Below are 23,397 nucleotides of genomic sequence, written 5' to 3'. Positions count from 1 at the left end.
TATCACACATAGTGTTTACGGATGCGCAGTCTTCCAGGAGAACTGTATATTCACTATTTATATTATTTGTGAATCCATACAAACTAAAATTGTGGGGCGCTTTTTAACAGTGAGTTGTTGTTTCTTATCTTGGTTGGACAACTAGTCTGGTTGTGTACTTCAATAAGCTCACATAGCCTACCTTCCTCCCCTGTCCAAAGAAGAAGGATGTCATCAATGTAGCGATAGTATTTAAACACAGAACCGGAAACACTCCCATCAGAAAAAAAAATTTCAGCATTATGGTAAGAACTTACCGTTGTTAGATCTCTTTCTGTGAGGTACACTGGGCTCCACAGGGCGCCCACCCTGATGCACTTAGCTTCTTTGGGTTGGTATGGCATTAGCCGCTGACACCCTCTCCTGTTGTGAGTGTGTGGTATATGTGGCTACTAATGATTGTCGTCTCTTTTACCTGTTACTGCATTGTACTGGTTAACAAAAACTGAGCTCCTGTGCACGGAGGCGGGGTTAAAGAGGAGGCGGCGCTATGCACCTTGGGAACAGGCAAAGCTTTGCGCCTGTTGGTGCTTTGGATCAAGATCCTACTCTACACCCCCGATGTTATTCCCTGTGGAGCCCAGTGTACACCGCAGAGAGAGATTTAACAACGGTAAGTTCTTACCATAAATCTAATTTTTTGGGGTAAGTAAAACTGATGTGCTCCACTTCGCCACAATTAAAACACCTGCGTCCAGTTGCCAAAATAGTATTTTCCCCCACCTCCCCAACAGATGCAGTGGCCGCTGGTTTGGTTGGAAAAGACCGCGGGGGTGATTCTGCGGGTCTCAGTCTTCTCCACCCATCTTGCCCTGTGGCTCTCAAGCTCTTCTTTACCACAGAAGCCCTGGTGCTGGTGTATTGGTCTGCCAGGGTGGCAGCCTCCTCAGATGACTTGGGTTTCCGCTCCAGGACCCACTCTTTGGCCTCAGCTGGGCTGAGTGCAGTGAACTGCTCCGGGAGTATGAGATCTTTCAGCTTTTCATAGTCCACTTGCAAGCCCTCAACCCATTGATGTAACAGGGTTCACAATTGAGCTAACAGTCCAGCATAGGTATCAGAGGGACTGCGCTTTGAGTCTCTGAACTTCTGTCGGTAAGCCTCAGGGGTGATGTTGAAATGCTTTAACAAGGCTTTCTTTATTGCAGAATAATCACCATCCAGCTGTCTGGGGAAGGTCTGCAAACGCTTCCAAGGCATTTTCTCTCAGCCCAGGGGTTAAATAGCTTGCCCACTGACTGGAGTCCAGTGCAAACTGCTGGCAAGTTTTTTCAAAACAGCTGAAGAAAGTATCCAGGTCACTATCTTTCTCCAACACCTGAAATTGATCATGCCGGGGCTTTTTCCTACCCGGGTCAGGAAGGAACAGCACTCTGGCCTCTGAGCCTCGCCAGCTCCAGCTGGTACTCACATTAGGCTTTGCAGCCTCAGCCTCTCGTTTGGCTTTGCGCTCTGCAGCTTCTCGCCCGGCTTTGCACTCTGCAGCCTCAGCCTCTTATTCGGCTTTGCGCTCTGCAGCCTCTCGGTACTGCCGTGTCAGCTGTAGAGGGGACACATCATCTGTATCCCTCCTAAATTTGAGGGCAGTTTGCAAACATTGATCCAAGGTACTATCGTTACTGGAACTAGTAGAGGGATCCGACCTCCGCCTAGCAATGGTACCAGTATCTGTTGTAATATCCAGGGACAGAGGATTTTCCCCAACAGCATTTGTCTCAGCCTGATCCCTTTCCCCATCCTGCCTCTGGTCGGCTCCTTGGAATGCTTGGACCAGCTGATCCTTGGACTAGTTGGTGCTGGTAATCCCTCTGTCCTTGCACAGCTCCACAAGGACATCCTTCCTCATTTGCTTGTACTCAGACATCTTGGACCTCACTTTTTTCCAAATAGATAGAAAAGAAAAACGAGAGAAGGGGAGGGGAACAGAAATTGCCTTTCACAGTGTGACTTTTAAAATGATTATAAAGCTCTGAGTTCTGGTTCTGGCAAAGTGGGTTTTCCTCACAAGGAATTATTCCTAAATTTGCTTAAGTTTTTATACAGAAAACAATTATCAATCCCACACGCGAAAACGCACAGCACCGATCACCCTTAGTTTCCAATATTACTCTGTTGTGCAAGCATTATGGTATTGTGATCCCGGTGCTTGGGATGCTGCGGTCAGAATACCAACAGAGGCATCCCGACACCTAGAGGATAAGTATGCTAATCCTCCTGTTCTCCCCCCCTCCCTTCCCGCAGCCTGACCCTAACCACCCTCTCCCCGCATCCTTATCCTAACCCTCCCTGGTGGTGCATGAACATAACCCCCCTTCCCGCAGCCTAAACCTACCCCCCCCCCCCCATCCCCGCAGCCTAACCCTAACCCTCCTTGGTGGTGCCTAACCTCCCCCTACCCACAGCCTAACCCTAAGAAGCCCTGGTATACTTACATTTGGGATGCCGGCAGTCTCGATTCCGGCATGGCATTTTGATCCATGTCAGGATCCCGGCGTCGGTATTCCAACTGGCGGCATCCTGAATGCCAGTATGCTTACCAGATACCGTACAAGCAAGGAGGAGTAACATGCCATCTAGAGCACAATGAGTCTTTGGTGTGCTACCTGGCATAATGTGTGTAAGGGGCTCTACCTGGCACAATGGGTATAACACGCTCTACCTGGCATAACGTGTATAATGCGCTCTACGTGGCATAATGTGTATAATGGGGCCAATTCAGTAAGGATAGCAAATTCTGCTAATCAGCAGAATTTGCTATCCTTTTGCACGCATGCTCGGGGCCGCCCAGCATGCTGACCAGCGCCTCCCCCCTTCTACAAGCAGAAATTGCGTTTGCCTCGTAATTTCTGCTTGTTAGCAGAAACTGAGGTTGACTCCTGCCGGCGCAGCTCAGCTGCGGCCACAGGAGTCCCAGCGCCATTCTCCCCTGTTGCGACAGCTGCGTGTGATGTCACACAGCTGCCGTGACCGCGCCCCTGACACGCCCCCATTCGCACCGCACAACCCACCGTTCGGGTTGCCATGCCCCCGCAATGCTCCATTTCCTCCCTGAAAACAGAGCATTGCCGTCCCCCTCCTGCCCCTGCCTGATTGACAGGCAGAGGCGATCGCATTTTCTGCGGCCCCCTGCAGAAAATGCAGATGCATGCGCAGTAGGGCCCGTTGCGCATGCGCCCGCGCCACCCCCGCAAAAATTCCGTACGAATCGCGACTTGCGATCCTTACTGTATTTGCGATCGCATTTTCTGCGGCCCCCTGCAGAAAATGCAGATGCTTGTGCAGTAGGGCCCGCTGCGCATGCGCCCGCGCCACCCCCGCAAAAATTCCGTGCGAATCGCGACTTGCGATCCTGACTGAATTTGCGATCCTTACTGTGTGGTGTAATGTCAATTGGTAATATTCTGTGGCCACGCCCCTATATTTTTGGCAAACACCTTTGCGCACACTGTCCCTATTTTAAACACGGGGCGAGGACATCAATTCTCTTTTTGTCAAAGGGCACCAAAATGTCTAGTTACGGCTCCGCTTGGTGGAGAGGGAGGATGTAAGAGTATAATGTCATTTGCGGGTGGGGAGGAAGGATGTAGGTGCATTTAATTGTCTTTTCTCCAGCAGGGTCCACAGGTTATCCACAGGATAACAATGGGATATGATGGAGCGACAGCGGATTGGCACCAATCGATCAAAGCTTTCTGGCCTCCCAGGATGCAACGGGCCCGTCCATATATCCCCGCCCACTGGCTCAGGCAAATCAGTTTTTTGTTTGGTGCGGCAGGAGCCAGACCATGGTCAGAGGGCTGCTGGTTTTTTTAGCAGCACTAAGCTTTCTTATGTTATTTTTATAGTCTTACTAGTTTTTTGAGTGATCTTTCTAAACAGCGTCTTACATGTTTAGAAAGAGTTGCTCCAACAACACTCCACCAGGTCGCGACAACGCTTACCACGAGTACAGTGCTGTTTTGGCGGGCATCTGTGTCGGATATACTAGCAGGTCCAGCAGATGTTACCAGGCTGTGGCCGGAGCACAGGGAGAAGGTAAGGCATCGGTTCCGTTTAGTAGATGGAATATGGACACAGCCGCACTGTATTGGGAGGAGACTACTAAACAGTAGCTGACGCGGCTGCCACCGCGGGTGCACCAGCGCTAGGCCTTAGGAATCTTAGGCACCAGGAAAAGCATGAGGCCGCGATCCCGAGCGTTGATGTCAGCAGGGGGGAGTCAGACGCTCTCCTGGTCGCGTCTCCCCCCGGTTCATGACCAGTTTCCACTGAGTCTCCCGCCATGAACTGTTTCCTCGCTTCCGTCCCAGACGCTGCAACGAGGGGACCCGGTCGCAGCATAGGCGGCTGTGTGACCAGTGCGTCTGTGCTCACTGAGCGCTACCACGGGGGGACCCTGTCGCAGCGTAGGCGGCTGTGTGACCGGTGCGTCTGTGTTCACTAAGCGTCTGTGTTCACTATAGGTTCATGGAGCAGCAGTGTACACTAGTAGCGTCTGGATCCACTCCGCGTTCGCTAACGTATTGATCGATCCTGGAAGCGAAGTGAGTCTTCCTGTATCCCACTCTACTGAGTACAGGCTATACAGCATTAAATCTCTATCTACTTTTTTGAGTATGAATAGTTAGATAAGTGCCTATTACATATAAGTCTGTGTACATTTACTGTGGTTTCTTTCACATTGCGTCTGAATACGTTAGATCTGTTTAAACAGGATTCAGTAATATGTGCTCCTACATACTTAAAAATGTGTTTGTAGTTGATGATGTGCTCATATGACTAATATATAACATGTGACCGACTGCTAGTGTGATTGCTGACTTTACTATATGTTGTCAGTTGTTTTTTTCTGATCCTCAATGCTGGTGCATGGGTAGGGTCAGATTGTATATCACTTTAGAAGGTTTAAAGTGATTACAGTCACAAATTGTGTAGTACACTGTGAAAGTGCTGATTATTTATCATGTCTAAAAGGTAAAGGTGTCGAAGGTACACTTACAGCAACACCAACACTCATATCATGTTTGTCTTGCAAAACTGTATTATCCTCTCAGGATCTGGTTCAGAATGGTTTATGTGCAAATTGCTTTGCTTTTCAGCAAGATACAAGGCAGATCCCTGTACAACGTCAGGAACAGATGGATCCACCTTGGGCTATGTTTGCACAGACCTTGTCCAGTATAGCTGAGCGGATAATTCCTACAGCTTCTGTACCAGGAATGGGGTACACTATTAACCCTTACATGCAGCTCCCTACCTACAGTATATTATTTCCCCCAGCAGCTTCTCAAATGAAACAAGCTGATAAACCGATGGTAAGTAAATCTTCGCCTTCACAGGCTACACGAGGATTCATCGGAAGATCAGAGCTCAATTTACTCTACTTCGGCATACAAAGAGGAGGAAGAAGGTCTCAGCTCAGTGGATATAGCTGAGTTAATTAGAGCAATGAAAGCCATTCTATCCTTAGAAGATACAGCAGAGCCTGTGTTAAAAACTAAGGCACCTGTGTTTAAACGTCCCAAAACAGTTAAGACCGAGTTTCCAGGGTCAGATCAGCTGACGGAAATCATGGAAGAGGCTTGGGCTACACACAATAAAAAATATAGGATGGATTCCAATTATGCTTTTCCAGCTGGGGATTGTTTTAAAAAGGGAGGTGGCTCCTAAAGTAGATACGCATGTGATTCGATTAGTGCGAAAATCTATTTTGCCTTTGCCGTCAACATCATTAAATTATGTCACGGATAGGAGAGTGGATGGTTTCCTAAAAAACATATTTTCTCTGTCTGGAGCAGTCATAAGGCCCGCCATGACTTTCAGTAGTTAAGTACAAAAAGAGCAAACGTGTACTATAAAGGTATTAAATTTATTAAAAATGACATATGGTTAATAAAACAAACTTAAATAAGAACACACCTGTATCTGTCTCAAAGGTATATGGAGTAGTGATAAATGATATATGGTATATGGCAATAAAGGTCCAATGTAAAGTTCAGAGAAAAGAAACTCAATGCGGTGCAGTCCCAGAGAAATGGTTACCTCGTATATGTCACCCGGCAGATGGTGATGCATGTATATAGTACCTCTCCGATTGGGCTGGTATAAATTTCGGCCGAGCGTCCCCGGCCAAAACAGTCCTGCTTTGCCCAAATTGTTGCACAGCGGAGGGACGATATCTAGTAGACAGCCTGTCAGTAGTCACTCGTCACGGTGAGGAGATGGTGAAAGCTTGCGGCTGGATGGAGGCAAAGTCCGGTAATGCTCACCAGTTGCAGTGGTGAGATGGACGGCAGCCTGTACGGTGACGAGCCGGTAATAGGCTGAAATTGGAAACCAAGGAGGATTTGCACGGCAGTGTAACACCTTGGACCAGGTGTGTTAGTTTGGAGGCGGAGTCCTGACGCGTTTCGTCACGATCACGTGACTTTTTCAAAGGTACCAATCTCAAAATGCTAAACAAATACATTTGGGTACCACGGTTTCACATGGAGACTTTACGTTCCATAGTTTTGGCCATGGAACCAGGGGATTATATGGTATCCCTGGATATTCAGTGTTATCTCAGGTTCGCTATTCTCCAAAAGCATTTTCAGTTCCAGGCCCTACCCTTTGGGTTAGCCACAGCCCCCAGAGTATTTACCAAGATTATGATGGTTGTGGCAGCTTATCTCTGCAAGCAGGGGATAAAAAATGTTCCATACCTCGACGACCTTTTAATACTGGCACAGTCACAGGAATTGCTCCTGTGTCATCTCCGACAATAACATGTCTGCAGAGTTACGGGTGGCTCATAAATTGGGCAAAATCATCTCTGGTTCCGTCACAACGGATAACTCACTTGGGGGCTGTACTGGATTCAGGTCTGCAGAGAGTATTTTTACCTCGGAACAAGATATCCAAGGTACAGTCAAGGATTCAGGACTTGTTACATAGTCAAATGGTATCCATTCACACAGCAATGAGAGTGATGGGTTTGATGGTGTCAACATTCGACATGGTGGAGTATGCACAATTCCACTCAAGACTTCTGTAGCGTCTGATTCTTGCCAAATGGAATGGAGTACATCAGACAATAAGGAAACAGACTATGGTACTTTCTGTAAAAGTAAGAAAGTCATTAGCCTGGTGGCTACAAACATACCATCTAGACAAGGGGAGACCCTTTTGGATATCAGATTGGGAGATCCTGAAAACAGATGCCAGTCTTCAGGGCTGGGGAGCAGTGTACGGAAAATTGTGGTTCCAGGGACAATGGACCAAAGAAGAAAGTTGCCTGCTAATAAATCTGTTGGAACTTCGAGCCATATACATGGCACTGATTCAGGCAAAGGACTGATTCTAATAGCTTCGGCTTGGCCCACAAGACATTGGTACACAGATCTGCAGAGAATGTCGATAGATGCTCCATTTCTGCTCCCTCAACGTACAGATCTACTGACGCAGGGTCCTTGTTATCACAGACATCTGGATCGGCTGTCTTTGACGGCGTGGCTCTTGAAACCTCTATCCTGAAGTCAAGAGGATTCTCACAACAGCTCGTACAATGCCTCAAACAATGCTCAGAGCAAAGAAACCCTCCTCAGCTCGTATTTATCACCGAATATGGCAAGCCTATATTCATTGGTGCAGTAAAAAAAATGTGGACCCAAAATCTTTCAGAGTTTCCAAGGTCTTAGCATTCCTTCAGGCAGGAATGGATAAAGGTTTGAAGGTAGCTTCCTTGAGAGTGCAAGTATCAGCATTGACTGTATGGTTCCAAAAGAAAATTGCCAACTTACAGGATGCGCGTACTTTTTTCCAGGGAATGCTGCGCATTCAACCTCCTTTTGTTCCACCTACAGTACCGTGGGACTTATGTTTAGTCCTGAAAGCTCTTCAAGTTGCCCTGTCAGGATTCTGTAACTTTGTCTGTCCCCGGACGGGGCACTAGTGGGTCAGTGTAGGAGTGATAGAGGAAACGGGGAGAAAGACGAAAAGTTCCGCGCATGTGCGCTTGATATTTATTATCACACAGGGATAACGGATGACAGGAACAATGAATAATAACTTAATCCGATAAATGAATATTTCAAAAGTAACTGGTAACAAATGAGCAATGAAGATGAACTTGTAACTTGATATAAATGATACGGCAATAATGAAATCAGATGCAGCAAACCAAACTCCGATATATAACAAATAGCAATCAAAGCACACAGTCTCTGTAGAAGCACACGTCTTTAAGCCAAGCAAGGCCCTAGCAGGAGACAGTTCTAACACAGCAAGCTGTTAAGTGCTGAATGCAATGCACAATGCTAGATGCTGGTAATCAGGTGCACAGGCTGAGTAATGGAAGAACACCTGAAGAAAGTCTCTTACTGCAAGTTGTTGTGGCAAACTGTGGCTGGAGTTCATAGCAAACTGAAGAATGACAACAAGGAAACCACTGGAAACAGGAACACAGGAACCAGGAGAACTTGTACACAAAATGTGACTCGTAGAAAAGCTGGAATGGATGCTGGTACCTGTAGTTCCACAGGGACACTGGAACAGGGAAACAACTTGGAGATGCCAGAAATAGGAGATCGCTGGAAACAGGGGATTGCAGACTGGAACTGGAAACGGAACTGGAATGGAACTGCTGGAACCTGTAGTTCCACAGGTCCAATACACTGGGGAATCTCTGCAGGCAGAGGACTGAAGACAGGAGACGCCTGTTCAAAGTATGTGACGCGTTGTCCAAGGCGATGAGACTGAGCCAGGAACTGGAGTTTATACCCCTTGGTCTGTGATGATTGGTTGTTGCATATCTGTGAGAACACACCACGCTGGATTAGGTGTTCAGATCAGCTTTGAGTTAGCTGAAGCACTGTGTATTCCAGGCTGCAGTAGACTGAAAACTGGAACTGAACTGAACTGCTGGAACCTGTAGTTCCACAGTAGTGATGCGATGGAGAATGCAGATTCCTGACAGTACCCCCCCTTATATGGGTGGGCACCGAACACCCACACTGGAACTTGGAGGATCCTTGAAAAAGAACATAGGAATACACAAAAGCAGAGGTCCTCAAAAGTCTTCCCAACTTTCATCTTCAGAAGAAAGACTTTTGTCATCAGAACAACTAGACCATTCATGGTCATTTGAGACAGAATTTACTGGAATCGTCTGGAACCGTAGGAGGTAGCCCATCATTGGAGCCACTCAGGCTGGCTGGAACCAGTGGAGTCTTACTGGAATCGGCGGAGGCTGATCCGGACAGACGGATGGGACCGGATTGGGTCCGGAAGAGCTTGAACCGGCTGGAACCGGAGGAGTCCTCGGACTGACGGATAGGACCGGATTTGATCAGAGGATGCTGGAATCGGCTGGAACCGAAGGAGGCTTACTGGAATCGGCTGGAACCGAAGGAGGCTGATCCGGACAGACGGATGGGACCGGATTGGGTCCGGAAGAGCTTGAACCGGCTGGAACCGGAGGAGTCCTCGGACTGACGGATAGGACCGGATTTGATCTGAGGATGCTGGAATTGGCTGGAACCGAAGGAGGCTTACTGGAATCGGCTGGAACCGAAGGAGGCTGATCCGGACAGACAGATGGGACCGGATTGGGTCCGGAAGAGCTTGAACCGGAGGAGTCCTCGGACTGACGTATAGGACCGGATTTGATCAGAGGATGCTGGAATCGACTGGAACCGAAGGAGGTAGCTCAGCATTGGCAACGGAGCTACTCGGGCTGGCTGGAACCAGTGGAGTATTTGGACCGACGGCTAGAACCGGATTAGGTCCATTGATACCTGACTCTTGATCATTGAGTCGTAACACCGAACTTTGGAGTGACCCTGACCCCACACTCTGACCACCGTCCGGGTCCATGGGCCTTGGACAAACTGTCAGGATTCTGTAACTTTGTCTGTCCCCGGAGGGGGCACTAGTGGGTCAGTGTAGGAGTGATAGAGGAAACGGGGAGAATGACGAAAAGTTCCGCCCATGTGCGCTTGATATTTATTATCACACAGGGATAACGGATGACAGGAACAATGAATAATAACTTAATCCGATAAATTAATATTTCATAAGTCACTGGTAACAAATGAGCAATGAAGATGAACTTGTAACTTGATATAAATGATACGGCAATAATGAAATCAGATGCAGCAAACCAAACTCCGATATATAACAAATAGCAATCAAAGCACACAGTCTCTGTAGAAGCACACGTCTTTAAGCCAAGCAAGGCACTAGCAGGAGACAGTTCTAATGGGCCCTACTCACTGGCCGAGGTGCCCGACGGCCGATACGGCCGACGAGCGACCCGGCGGCGGGGGGGGGCAGTGACGGGGGGAGTGAAGCTTCTTCACTCCCCCCGTCACCCGGCTCCATAGACGTGCAGGCAAATATGGACGAGATCGTCCATATTGGCCTGCATGCACAGCCGACAGGAGACCAGCGATGAACGAGCGCGGGGACGCGCATCGTTCATCGCTTAAGTCTCCACACTGAAAGATATGAACGAGATCTCGTTCATTTATGAACGAGATCGTTCATATCTTTCAAAATATCGGCCAGTGTGTAGGGCCCATAACACAGCAAGTTGTTAAGTGCTGAATGCAATGCACAATGCTAGATGCTGGTAATCAGGTGCACAGGCTGAGTAATGGAAGAACACCTGAAGAAAGTCTCTTACTGCAAGTTGTTGTGGCAAACTGTGGCTGGAGTTCATAGCAAACTGAAGAATGACAACAAGGAAACCACTGGAAACAGGAACACAGGAACCAGAAGAACTTGTACACAAAATGTGACTCGTAGGAAAGCTGGAATGGATGCTGGTACCTGTAGTTCCACAGGAACACTGGAACAGGGAAACAACTTGGAGATGCCAGAAATAGGAGATCGCTGGAAACAGGGGATTGCAGACTGGAACTGGAAACGGAACTGGAATGGAACTGCTGGAACCTGTAGTTCCACAGGTCCAATACACTGGGGAATCTCTGCAGACAGAGGACTGAAGACAGGAGACGCCTGTTCAAAGTATGTGACGCATTGTCCAAGGCGATGAGACTGAGCCAGGAACTGGAGTTTATACCCCTTGGTCTGTGATGATTGGATGTTGCATCTCTGTGAGAACACACCACGCTGGATTAGGTGTTCAGATCAGCTGTGAGTTAGCTGAAGCACTGTGTACTCCAGGCTGCAGTAGACTGAAAACTGGAACTGGAACTGAACTGAACTGCTGGAACCTGTAGTTCCACAGTAGTGATGCGATGGAGAATGCAGATTCCTGACATGCCCCAGTTGAACCACTTAATAAAGCGGATCTTAAGTGGTTGACAGCTAAAGTGCTCTTTCTACTGACTATGGCATCAGCTAGAAGAGTATCAGATTTAGGGGCCCTGTTATGTCGTTCCCCATTTCTGATTTTTTATCCAGATAAAGCTGTTCTCAGAACTAGGTCTAGGTATCTTCCTAAGGTGGTGCCTAAATTCCACCTTAATGAAGAAATTGTAGTCCTGGCTTTTCAGGTATCGGGACTTTCTGCGGGAGATGCATCGCTGGACATGGTCCGTGCATTAAGGATCTACGTGGATCATACCAATGCCATCAGAAAGACAGATTCTCTCTTAATTCTCTACAGATTTCACAAGAGAGGATGGACTGCTACTAAACAGACGCTAGCAAGATGGCTTCGAATGACGATATCAGAAGCATATTCGCAAGCTGATCTCCCTGTTCCGGCTAATGTCTCTGCTCACTCTACTCGTAAGGTAGGTCCTTCATGGGCAGCACAACATGGTGCTTCATCAGAACAGATATGTAAGGTAACCACATGGTCTTCCATTAACACATTCATTAGACATTATGCACTGGATACTTTTGCTTCTAATGACGCTGAATTTGGGCGTAAGGTTCTCCTGTCCAAGCAGGAGCATCCCATTGTTATCCTGTGGATAACCTGGGGACCCTACCAGAGAAATATACGTTATGGTAAGAACTTACCGTTGATAACGGTATTTCTCCTAAGTCCACAGGTTCCACAGGGATCCCACCCTGACGCACCGGATTTGAGGATCCTTCTACTCACTAACCTCTTCCTTCTTGTATGGAAGGGTGTGCATGTGTGTTCTTATTGCCTGATTAGAGTTCTACATGATGCTCCTTCCTTGTGCTTTGGAATACAACCGATTTGCCTGAGCCAGTGGGCGGGGATATATGGATGGGCCCGTTGCATCCTGGGAGGCCAGAAAGCTTTGATCGATTGGTGCCAATCCGCTGTCGCTCCATCATATCCCATTGTTATCCTGTGGAACATGTGGACTTAGGAGAAATACCGTTATCAACAGTAAGTTCTTACCATAACGTATATTTGTGAATGCGGGGGAATCTAAATGTATGATTTTAAATAAAATTTAACAAGAATGTATATCCTCAATAATATTAGTAAGTATCGGTTTAAATGCCCATAACCAAAATGGTTGCCTGAAATTATTTTTCTAGTGGGACTAAATATGTCCTTTATTAATAGAGCGAAATATTAAAATCCAAAAAAAAAGGAAATTTTTTTGTGTGATAGAAAAAGAAAAATATGTGAATAAAGATTTAAAAACAAAGCTAATGTGTTTTTCCCTATGTGTACTTACTTATAATTGTTTCAAATGTGCATGACCATGCATATACTTGTACAGCACTATATCAGTGCAAAATGTTTTTGAAATTTATAATTTCCATATTCCATGGAGCTTGTACCATATATTGTAGAAGGAGATATATTTCCCTGCTATTGAGTCACAAACTTATATTCAAATATTGCAACAATGAGACTCTAATCTCCTCATGTATACAAAAAGTGTAGTGAGATATTTCTCAATGTAACAGATTAGGATGAATGAAACACTGTTGCTTAAGTATGTGACTCATACGCTGAATCCTGAGGTACTGCACGGTGCAAAAGCTTTGCAGTGTAATATCTACCATCCACATGTAGAAGGAGCTGATTGGGGATATATCTTAGAATAATGATACATATAGAGTTATATGCAGACATATGAATTAATCTTCCATTGATAAGGTTAATTGACAGTATTATATTGCCTTCTTGTACTGTGTTGTGTCTGCTCAGTAATTCACGGTAGTATTTACAGTCCAATGGTCATGTTTATGACGTATTGCAGAGAGATATTCAATAAGTATATAGAGAGAGTAAGTTGATATCTCCTATATACTATTAATGGTTAATAATAGACTGTCTTGCCCCACTGTATTTAATTAGAATCACAGTAGTACTTTATATCTGCTATTCGTGCTGGTGGTGCATCATTCTTAGTACGAACAGATACTGAATAGATATACAAGAATGAATATATCTTCTGTATGATATTAATACACAGTAATTAGCTATCTGCCTTGCTGTATTGAGTTATATCAATTTTGATATGTCATTCGGTAGCACTTTATACCCGCTGTCCGTGCTTATAAATGATAGCAACTTTTAAATAGTATTATTCATGTTCAATTATATACATGCAGATATGTATGTGTAGTAATTGGCTATCTACATTACCATATTGAATTATGTCAATCTTGATAGCACGCGGAAGCGCTTTATATCCGCTGTCCGTGCTTATAGAGGATAGCATTAAACCATATTAAGTTATATATATGCAGGTGTATTACACCTTGCGTGAATCCATGGAGACAGTAACCCAGTATGTAATCAAATACAATGAGTCCGTGTATATATATGTACTACACTGTGAGTTACATAAATCCCCTGCTCTCTCTCGTGTTGTGTCTGAATGACAGCATGATCCACAACACTGAGATGGCGTTCTGCTAGATATAACAGGCAGCCGTGCAGACTTTATCTCTATAGTTAAGTACAATAGCTCCCAATTGTAGTATAAATTTCAAAGTATGCAGTGCACTATTGAAACATTTAATTATCCATAGTAGTTAGGGAACACACAGCATGAGCCTATGCGCATTTCACTCCTATTGAGCTTCCTCAGGGCACTATAGTGCCCTGAGGAAGCTCAGTAGGAGTGAAATGCGCATAGGCTCATGCTATGTGTTCCCTAACTACTATGGATAATTAAATGTTTCAATAGTGCACTGCATACTTTGAAATTTATACTACAATTGGGAGCTATTGTACTTAACTATAGAGATAAAGTCTGCACGGCTGCCTGTTATATCTAGCAGAACGCCATCTCAGTGTTGTGGATCATGCTGTCATTCAGACACAACACGAGAGAGAGCAGGGTATTTATTTAACTCACAGTGTAGTACATATATATACACGGACTCATTGTATTTGATTACATACTGGGTTAGTCTCCATGGATTCACGCAAGGTGTAATACACCTGCATATATATAACTTAATATGGTTTAATGCTATCCTCTATAAGCACGGACAGCGGATATAAAGCGCTTCCGCGTGCTATCAAGATTGACATCATTCAATATGGTAATGTAGATAGCCAATTACTGCACATACATATCTGCATGTATATAATTGAACATGAATAATACTATTTAAAAGTTGCTATCATTTATAAGCACGGACAGCGGGTATAAAGTGCTACCGAATGACATCAAAATTGATATAACTCAATACAGCAAGGCAGATAGCTAATTACTGTGTATTAATATCATACAAAAGATATATTCATTCTTGTATATCTATTCAGTATCTGTTCGTACTAAGAATGATGCACCACCAGCACGAATAGCAGATATACAGTACTACTGTGATTCTAATTAAATACAGTGCAGCAAGACAGTCTATTATTAACCATTAATAGTATATAGGAGATATCAACTTACTCTCTCTATATACTTATTGAATATCTCTCTGCAATACGTCATAAACATGACCATTGGACTGTAAATACTACCGTGAATTACTGAGCAGACACAACACAGTATAAGAAGGCAATATAATACAGGTTGAGTATCCCATATCCAAATATTCCGAAATACGGAATATTCCGAAATACGGACGTTTTTGAATGAGAGTGAGATAGTGAAACCTTTGTTTTTTGATGGCTCAATGTACACAAACTTTGTTTAATACTCAAAGTTATTAAAAATATTGTATTAAATGACCTTCAGGCTGTGTATATAAGGTGTATATGAAACATAAATGAATTGTGTGAATGTAGACACACTTTGTTTAATGCACAAAGTTATAAAAAATATTGGCTAAAATGACCTTCAGGCTGTGTGTATAAGGTGTATATGAAACATAAATGCATTCTGTGCTTAGATTTAGGTCCCATCACCTTGATATCTCATTATGGTATGCAATTATTCCAAAATACGGAAAAATCCCATATCCAAAATTCCTCTGGTCCCAAGCATTTTGGATAAGGAATACTCAACCTGTACTGTCAATTAACCTTATCAATGGAAGATTAATTCATATGTCTGCATATAACTCTATATGTATCATTATTCTAAGATATATCCCCAATCAGCTCCTTCTACATGTGGATGGTAGATATTACACTGCAAGGCTTTTGCACCGTGCAGTACCTCAGGATTCAGCGTATGAGTCACATACTTAAGCAACAGTGTTTCATTCATCCTAATCTGTTACACTGAGAAATATCTCACTACACTTTTTGTATACATGAGGAGATTAGAGTCTAATTGTTGCAATATTTGAATATAAGTTTGTGACTCAATAGCAGGGAAATATATCTCCTTCTACAATATATGGTACAAGCTCCATGGAATATGGAAATTATAAATTTCAAAAAAATTTTGCACTGATATAGTGCTGTACAAGTATATGCATGGTCATGCACATTTGAAACAATTATAAGTAAGTACACATAGGGAAAAACACATTAGCTTTGTTTTTAAATCTTTATTCATATATTTTTCTTTTTCTATCACACAAAATTTTTTCCTTTTTTTTTTAGATTTTAATATTTCGCTCTATCAATAAAAGACATATTTAGTCCCACTAGAAAAAATAAGAATTTACTTACCGATAATTCTATTTCTCGGAGTCCGTAGTGGATGCTGGGGTTCCTGAAAGGACCATGGGGAATAGCGGCTCCGCAGGAGACAGGGCACAAAAAGTAAAGCTTTAGGATCAGGTGGTGTGCACTGGCTCCTCCCCCTATGACCCTCCTCCAAGCCTCAGTTAGGATACTGTGCCCGGACGAGCGTACACAATAAGGAAGGATTTTGAATCCCGGGTAAGACTCATACCAGCCACACCAATCACACTGTACAACCTGTGATCTGAACCCAGTTAACAGTATGATAACAGCGGAGCCTCTGAAAAGATGGCTCACGACAATAATAACCCGATTTTTGTAACTATGTACAAGTATTGCAGATAATCCGCACTTGGGATGGGCGCCCAGCATCCACTACGGACTCCGAGAAATAGAATTATCGGTAAGTAAATTCTTATTTTCTCTATCGTCCTAGTGGATGCTGGGGTTCCTGAAAGGACCATGGGGATAATACCAAAGCTCCCAAACGGGCGGGAGAGTGCGGATGACTCTGCAGCACCGAATGAGAGAACTCCAGGTCCTCCTTAGCCAGGGTATCAAATTTGTAGGATTTTACCAACGTGTTTGCCCCTGACTAAATAGCCGCTCGGCAAAGTTGTAAAGCCGAGACCCCTCGGGCAGCCGCCCAAGATAAGCCCACCTTCCTTGTGGAATGGGCATTTACATATTTTGGCTGTGGCAGGCCTGCCACAGAATGTGCAAGCTGAATTGTATTACACATCCAACTAGCAATAGTCTGCTTAGAAGCAAGAGCACCCAGTTTGTTGGGTGCATACAGGATAACAGCAAGTCAGTTTTCCTGACTCCAGCCGTCCTGGAACCTATATTTACAGGGCCCTGACAACATCTAGCAACCTGGAGTCCTCCAAGTCCCTAGTAGGCGCAAGGCACCAAAATAAGCTGGTTCAGGTGAAACACTGACACCACCTTAGGGAGAGAACTGGGGACGAGTCCGCAGCTCTGCCCTGTCCAAATGGACAACCAGATATGGGCTTTTTTGAGAAAAAAACCACCAATTTGACACTCGCCTGGTCCAGGCCAGGGCCAAGAGCATGGTCACTTTTCATGTGAGATGCTTCAAATCCACAGATTTGACTGGTTTTAAACCAATGTGATTTGAGGAATCCCAGAACTACGTTGAGATCCCACAGTGCCACTGGAGGCACAAAAGGGGGTTGTATATGCAATACTCCCTTGACAAACTTCTGGACTTCAGGAACTGAAGCCACTTCTTTCTGGAAGAAAATCGACAGGGCCGAAATTTGAACCTTAATGGACCCCAATTTGAGGCCCATAGACACTCCTGTTTGCAGGAAATGCAGGAATCGACCGAGTTGAAATTTCTTCGTGGGGCCTTTCTGGCCTCACACCACGCAACATATTTTTGCCACATGTGGTGATAATGTTGTGCGGTCACCTCCTTTCTGGCTTTGACCAGGGTAGGAATGACCTCTTCCGGAATGCCTTTTTCCCTTAGGATCCGGCGTTCCACCGCCATGCCGTCAAACGCAGCTGCGGTAAGTCTTGGAACAGACATGGTACTTGCTGAAACAAGTCCCTTCTTAGCGGCAGAGGCCATAAGTCCTCTGTGAGCATCTCTTGAAGTTCCGGGTACCAAGTCCTTCTTGGCCAATCCGGAGCCATGAGTATAGTTCTTACTCCTCTACGTCTTATAAGTCTCAGTACCTTAGGTATGAGAAGCAGAGGATGGAACACATACACCGACTGGTACATCCATGGTGTTACCAGAACGTCCACAGCTATTGCCTGAGGGTCTCTTAACCTGGCGCAATACCTGTCCCGTTTTTTGTTCAGACGGGACGCCATCATGTCCACCTTTGGTATTTCCCAACGGTTTACAATCATGTGGAAAACTTCCCGATGAAGTTTCCACTCTGCCGGGTGGAGGTCGTGCCTGCTGAGGAAGTCTGCTTCCCAGTTTCCATTCCCGGAATGAAACACTGCTGACAGTGCTATCACATGATTTTCCGCCCAGCGAAAAGTCCTTGCAGTTTTTGCCATTGCCCTCCTGCTTCTTGTGTCGCCCTGTCTATTTACGTGGGCGACTGCCGTGATGTTTGTCCCACTGGATCAATACCGGCTGACCTTGAAGCAGAGGTCTTGCTAAGCTTAGAGTATTATAAATTTACCCTTAGCTCCAGTATATTTATGTGGAGAAAAGTCTCCAGACTTGATCACACTCCCTGGAAATTTTTTCCTTGTGTGACTGCTCCCCAGCCTCTCGGGCTGGCCTCCGTGGTCACCAGCATCCAATCCTGAATGCCGAATCTGCGGCCCTCTAGAAGATGAGCACTCTGTAACCACCACAGGAGAGACACCCTTGTCCTTGGATATAGGGTTATCCGCTGATGCATCTGAAGATGCGATCCGGACCATTTGTCCAGCAGATCCCACTGAAAAATTCTTGCGTGAAATCTGCCGAATGGAATTGCTTCGTAGGAAGTCACCATCTTTACCAGGACCCTTGTGCAATGATGCACTGATTTTAGGAGGTTCCTGACTAGCTCGGATAACTCCCTGGCTTTCTCTTCCGGGAGAAACACCTTTTTCTGGACTGTGTCCAGAATCATCCCTAGGCACAGCAGACTTGTCGTCGGGATCAGCTGCGATTTTGGAGTATTTAGAATCCACCCGTGCTGTTGTAGCAGTATCCGAGATAGTGCTACTCCGACCTCCAACTGTTCCCTGGACTTTGCCCTTATCAGGAGATCGTCCAAGTAAGGGATAATTAAGACGCCTTTTCTTCGAAGAAGAATCATCATTTCGGCCATTACCTTGGTAAAGACCCGGGGTGCCGTGGACAATCCAAACGGCAGCGTCTGAAACTGATAGTGACAGTTCTGTACCACGAACCTGAGGTACCCTTAGTGAGAAGGGCAAATTTTGGACATGAAGGTAAGCATCCCTGATGTCTCGGGACACTATATAGTCCCCTTCTTCCTGGTTCGTTATCACTGCTCTGAGTGACTCCATCTTGATTTGAACCTTTGTAAGTGTTCAAATTTTTTTAGATTTAGAATAGGTCTCACCTAGCCTTCTGGCTTCAGTACCACAATATAATGTGGAATAATACCCCTTTTCTTGTTGTAGGAGGGGTAATTTGATTATCACCTGCTGGGAATACAGCTTGTGAATTGTTTCCCATACTGCCTCCTTGTCGGAGGGAGACCTTGGTAAACCAGACTTCAGGAGCCTGCGAAGGGGAAACGTCTCGACATTCCAATCTGTACCCCTGGGATACTACATGTAGGATCCAGGGGTCCTGTACGGTCCCAGCGTCATGCTGAGAGCTTGGCAGAAGCGGTGGAACGCTTCTGTTCCTGGGAATGGGCTGCCTGCTGCAGTCTTCTTCCCTTTCCTCTATCCCTGGGCAGATATGACTCTTATAGGGACGAAAGGACTGAGGCTGAAAAGACGGTGTCTTTTTCTGCAGAGATGTGACTTAGGGTAAAAATGGTGGATTTTCCAGCAGTTGCCGTGGCCACCAGGTCCGATGGACCGACCCCAAATAACTCCTCTTCCTTTATACGGCAATACACCTTTGTGCCGTTTGGAATCTGCATCACCTGACCACTGTCGTGTCCATAAACATCTTCTGGCAGATATGGACATCGCACTTACTCTTGATGCCAGAGTGCAAATATCCCTCTGTGCATCTCGCATATATAGAAAATGCATCCTTTAAATGCTCTATAGTCAATAAAATACTGTCCCTGTCAAGGGTATCAATATTTTTAGTCAGGGAATCCGACCAAGCCACCCCAGCTCTGCACATCCAGGCTGAGGCGATCGCTGGTCGCAGTATAACACCAGTATGTGTGTATATACTTTTTATGATATTTTCCAGCCTCCTGTCAGCTGGCTCCTTGAGGACGGCCCTATCTATAGACGGTACCGCCACTTGTTTTGATAAGCGTGTGAGCGCCTTATCCACCCTAAGGGGTGTTTCCCAACGCGCCCTAACTTCTGGCGGGAAAGGGTATACCGCCCATAATTTTCTATCGGGGGGAACCCACGCATCATCACACACTTCATTTAATTTATCTGATTCAGGAAAAACTACGGTAGTCTTTTCACATCCCACATAATACCCTCTTTTGTGGTACTTGTAGTATCAGAAATATGTAACACCTCCTTCATTGCCCTTAACGTGTGGCCCTAATAAGGAATACGTTTGTTTATTCACCGTCGACACTGGATTCAGTGTCCGTGTCTGTGTCGACCGACTAAAGTAAACGGGCGTTTTAAAACCCCTGACGGTGTTTCTGAGACCTCTGGACCGGTACTAATTGTTTGTCGGCCGTCTCATGTCGTCAACCGACCTTGCAGCGTGTTGACATTATCACGTAATTCCCTAAATAAGCCATCCATTCCGGTGTCGACTCCCTAGAGAGTGACATCACCATTACAGGCAATTGCTCCGCCTCCTCACCAACATCGTCCTCATACATGTCGACACACACGTACCGACACACAGCACACACACAGGGAATGCTCTGATAGAGGACAGGACCCACTAGCCCTTTGGAGAGACAGAGGGAGAGTTTGCCAGCACACACCAAAAACGCTATAATTATATAGGGACAACCTTATATAAGTGTTTTCCCTTATAGCATCTTTTATATATTTCTAACGCCAAATTAGTGCCCCCCCCTCTCTGTTTTAACCCTGTTTCTGTAGTGCAGTGCAGGGGAGAGCCTGGGAGCCTTCCCTCCAGCCTTTCTGTGAGGGAAAATGGCGCTGTGTGCTGAGGAGATAGGCCCCGCCCCTTTTTCGGCGGGCTCGTCTCCCGCTCTTTAATGGATTCTGGCAGGGGTTAAATATCTCCATATAGCCCCCGGAGGCTATATGTGAGGTATTTTTAGCCAAAAAAGGTTTTCATTTGCCTCCCAGGGCGCCCCCCTCCCAGCGCCCTGCACCCTCAGTGACTGCCGTGTGAAGTGTGCTGAGAGGAAATGGCGCACAGCTGCAGTGCTGTGCGCTACCTTAAGAAGACTGAGGAGTCTTCTGCCGCCGATTCTGGACCTCTTCTCGTTTCAGCATCTGCAAGGGGGCCGGCGGCGAGGCTCCGGTGACCATCCAGGCTGTACCTGTGATCGTCCCTCTGGAGCTAATGTCCAGTAGCCAAAGAAGCCAATCCATCCTGCACGCAGGTGAGTTCACTTCTTCTCCCCTAAGTCCCTCGTTGCAGTGATCCTGTTGCCAGCAGGACTCACTGTAAAATAAAAAACCTAAGCTAAACTTTTCTAAGCAGCTCTTTAGGAGAGACACCTAGATTGCACCCTTCTCGGCCGGGCACAAAAATCTAACTGAGGCTTGGAGGAGGGTCATAGGGGGAGGAGCCAGTGCACACCACCTGATCCTAAAGCTTTACTTTTTGTGCCCTGTCTCCTGCGGAGCCGCTATTCCCCATGGTCCTTTCAGGAACCCCAGCATCCACTAGGACGATAGAGAAATAATTTCAGGCAACCATTTTGGTTATGGGCATTTAAACCGATACTTACTAATATTATTGAAGATATACATTCTTGTTAAATTTTATTTAAAATCGTCAGTTGGGTAGAGTGCACCACAAATTATACCTGGTTTCTTTTGTTCTTCCCCTCTCTTGGGGATTTATATTTCATAGCCTTACTCAAACCAGGGGGTAGCACCTTTTGGAGCCTTCATTTCTTTTGTTTACCACATACATATGTGAACTCCCAAAATCAGGGCTTGAATGGATATAGTGAAATGCACCCCAACTCTGTAGTGAAAACTGTTATCAATTTATCTCAGTGCGGGTTACCCCCCAGTATTTGGTAGGAGTGTCTTGCCTGACCAGCACTGGAACTTTTGAATCTAAGGCCCCCTACACACATGCCGATATTCTGAAAGATATGAACGATCTCGTTCATAAATGAACGAGAACTCGTTCATATCTTTCAGTGTGGAGACTCCAGCGATGAACGATGCGCGGCCCCGCGCTCGTTCATCGCTGATCTCCCGTCGGCTGTGCATGCAGGCCAATATGGACGATCTCGTCCATATTTGCCTGCACTTCAATGCAGCCGGGTGACGGGGGGAGTGAAGAAACTTCACTCCCCCCGTCACTGCCCCCCCGCCGCCGGGTTGCTCGTCGGCCGTATCGGCCGTCGGGCACCTCGGCGGCGCATCGCCGAGTGTGTAGGGCCCATAAATGTATGTTATTGTTTATGGGGAGAATGTAATAGGCCCTACACACATGCCGATTTTTTGAAAGATATGAACGATCTCGTTCATAAATGAACGAGAACTCGTTCATATCTTTCAGTGTGGAGGCTCCAGCGATGAACGATGCGCGGCCCCGCACTCGTTCATCGCTGGTCCCCCGTCGGCTGTGCATGCAGGCCAATATGGATGATCTCGTCCATATTTGCCTGCACGTCTATGGAGCCGGGTGACGGGGGGAGTGAAGAAACTTCACTCCCCCCGTCACTGCCCCCCCCCCCGCCGCCGGGTCGCCCGTCGGGCACCTCGGCGGCACATCGCCATATGTGTAGGGCCCATATGTGTATACTATCGTTAGTGGGAGGTATATTGACATTATCAAGTAAGAAGGGGGGGTTTATAGTAATACTCCCAAGGCTATTCACCTAATGGGCGGGATGTACTTAAGGGAAAATGCGTCCAAAACCCCCAAAACTTCTGCATTTCCCATATTCTTCGGGGGCATCACCGTGTATTTCGCCTCCGGGAACCTGGTATGAACTTATGCCTCTGGAAAGGGGTATTAGCAATAAATCACACTACTGCTGTGGCCACTGGACTTGTGATTGGGTCAAATACAATTTCACTGGTGTACATTACTCTGCCATACCCATGCTTGCCTACCTGACCCTCTCCATGAGGGTGAAAATGCTCTGTTCCTGGACTTTCCTGGTAATGTATGATTGCCATCACCTGTGGTGAAACACCTTTCTTATCAATTAACTAGCTCACCACAGGTGATGGCAATCATACATTACCAGGAAAGTCCAGGAACAGAGCATTTTCTCCCTCATGGAGAGGGTCAGGTAGGCAAGTATGGCCATACCACAAGTATATACACATATTCTACCAACGAATACTGTGTACAATGCAGGTACAGTAGCTACTGCCTTACCGTAGTCTCCCCTGCACTCACTTCATCTCGCCAGTCAACAGGTGGCGCCCGCTCCGTGACCGAGCAGCGCAGAAGGGACAGAGCTGGCAGCCGGAATGTACCAATGTGTTGGAGAGGAGAGGGGGGCATTATTACAGTGCATCGGGATCTGAGGAAGGTGCGGAAATATAACTGTATATTTTATGCTGTGATGATGTAAGGA

General features: G+C 46.0%; 1 protein-coding gene and 1 long non-coding RNA gene across 2 annotated transcripts in view; one reads left to right on the top strand and one right to left on the bottom strand.

Annotated features, from left to right (window-relative positions):
• Positions 1-213: 213 nt before the first annotated feature.
• On the bottom strand, positions 214-23,272 carry LOC135015073 (uncharacterized). Its single transcript, XR_010213427.1, has 2 exons — positions 23,196-23,272; positions 214-1,914 (listed from the first exon to the last, which is right to left on the bottom strand). It is a non-coding gene; the product is annotated as an uncharacterized LOC135015073 (long non-coding RNA).
• Positions 23,265-23,397, top strand: part of ATG101 (autophagy related 101) — a 73,275-nt gene continuing 73,142 nt past the window's right edge. Inside the window, exon 1 of the mRNA XM_063952778.1 lies at positions 23,265-23,352. The gene's annotated coding sequence lies outside the window, so the exon portion shown is untranslated. The remainder of the gene's footprint in view (positions 23,353-23,397) is intronic.

This window comes from Pseudophryne corroboree, chromosome 2, assembly GCF_028390025.1.
Source record: "Pseudophryne corroboree isolate aPseCor3 chromosome 2, aPseCor3.hap2, whole genome shotgun sequence".
In the NCBI taxonomy this organism is placed as follows: Eukaryota; Metazoa; Chordata; class Amphibia; order Anura; family Myobatrachidae; genus Pseudophryne; species Pseudophryne corroboree.
The sequence above is the reverse complement of the archived record's forward strand: the minus strand, read 5'-3'. Positions and strand labels throughout refer to the sequence as shown.